This window comes from Mycteria americana, chromosome 6, assembly GCF_035582795.1.
Source record: "Mycteria americana isolate JAX WOST 10 ecotype Jacksonville Zoo and Gardens chromosome 6, USCA_MyAme_1.0, whole genome shotgun sequence".
Taxonomy (NCBI): Eukaryota; Metazoa; Chordata; class Aves; order Ciconiiformes; family Ciconiidae; genus Mycteria; species Mycteria americana.
In genome coordinates this window covers 61,007,341-61,009,391 of record NC_134370.1, presented here as the reverse complement: position 1 = coordinate 61,009,391, position 2,051 = coordinate 61,007,341, and positions in this window count along the sequence as shown.

Sequence of the window (2,051 nt, the reverse complement as noted above, 5' to 3'; positions counted from 1 at the left end):
ATAGAGAGCTCTCTTTGTTTTTTTTCAGGCAATACTATGCAATCAGAAATGAAAGTCCTCCAGGTGACAAGGATAGTCACAGCATAATGCTACTAAGAGATACATGGACATATTTCATACACAATTACATTTTGAGTACAAATACCTCTTTCTATGTAATATGTGCATCAGAATCTATAAGTAAGTAAAGACAGTGCACAAGGCTACAAAACTACAGAATTTTTCTGTGGACTCTCTATATTAGCTACACACACAGCAAGATAAAGTGGATGTGTTCTTAATAATATGCTGAGTATAATATATAGTTTTATGACAATGACTGATTATTGAATATTGATTTAAAAGTGGCTTAATTCTGAAATAAAAAAATCAAAAAGATTTGAAACTCCTTAGGCATTGCCCATTGAGATAAGCAAAACTAAATCGTTTAAGTTCAAATATATTATGCAGCTTTGAACAAAAGCGTGATAAATCCACTTTATCATTTGCATACCAGTATGATTAACCAGTTACCCTAATCAAAACCTTAGCTCTGTGAAAAGCATGAACGTAATTAAGTAGTAAGTAGAAATTACTAGCAACACAGGAAATTAATTAAATCTCTTTTTCTGAAAAGACTTCAGATTTCAAATCACATGTGATACTTCCAAAGTATTTTATATTCGGCCAAGATGAACAAACTTTCCTCCCTATTTCTATTAAACAATCTTAGCATTGCTTGTAACGCGGCTATGTGTAGGAAAGCGTCACTTACCAGAACTGACCACAAAGTGGTGCTATTTAAACAAAAATGGATTTTATTTCGTCCGTAGAAGTTTTGGGATGTGCTGAATAACTTTTTGTGTAATAACCTTTGGTTTATAAAACAACCCACAAAAGAGCCAGGTTTCATGTCAATTGTTGTCAAAACTGGCTGATGATATCATGTAGCCCAGCTGTCCATACAAAAACCATTTTCTTTTAAGCTTTTTAAGTTGTCCAGCATTGAAACCTTACAATAGTAAGCTTGCAAGAAACCCATGACAGTTGTAAAGGGATTAAATGTCCTGTGCAAGGATCTACACCATCATGGAAAATCATTGGCTTAATCTATCTGGAAAGTAAACACATAGCATATTCACTTAGCCTATCGTGCCCTAGTAGATTTCAAGACTAAAATAATAACAAACCAAAACATTTGTAATCAAAACATTCACCTAATGCATTCACAATATTCACCAATACTGTAGGGCTAGTATCGTAAACTCGTTTGTTGCATTAAGCTGATGCACCTCCTTGACCAATAGAGTGTAAAAGGCTACTTGACTGTAAGTAAAGCCCCACACTAAGACTATAGCCAGGCTTAAATGCTTGAATTTCGGCATCTTCCCTTTGTGCAACTATACCATCACATGACTGAAGCAGGAACCGAAGTACGTTCATGTACAATGACGCCTGAAAAGGCATAATCATTAAGCCAGGTGATCAGAAACCCCTCAGACAGGCGTGCGGAGATGGAGAGCTGCTTTGGGCCCAGCAGCATCGCTGCCCTCTCAGCGCATCCCCGCAGGAAAACAAGGGGCTCAGCCGAACTGCCCCAGGCGAAAGCAGGCCTCCTGCTCTCAGAGCTCCAGTCAGGCTGGGCAAAAACACAAGGGAATCCAAACGGATTTTTTTTTTTTTTTTTTTTTTTTTTTACTTGCCGAGGCCTTTCCCTGATAGGTCTTGGCCTGGCGGGGAGGGCACAAATTCGAGAGGCTTGCTCCTGTCTGCCACTGTGCCATTTGCACTAACCCCACCCACGCTGGGCATGCCCAAGGAGGGGCAGCCGGCTTGTCTGAATTGGTTTTAACATTTATTGCAGCTTTGTCCCCTCAGGAGCCCCCGAAGACCCCTCTCCCCCGCCGCGCCCCTCCCTCAGCTTTTGGGCCCCGCCGCCGCTGGGCAGAAAGAGCCCGCCCCCTCCCTCAAGCTCTCTCCCGCTCATTGGCGGGCTTTGCCTCCCCACTGCCCAATCGCTAGCTAGAGTGGTCGCCATGGCGACCGTGAACGCCGTGCGGCCTAGCCGCCGG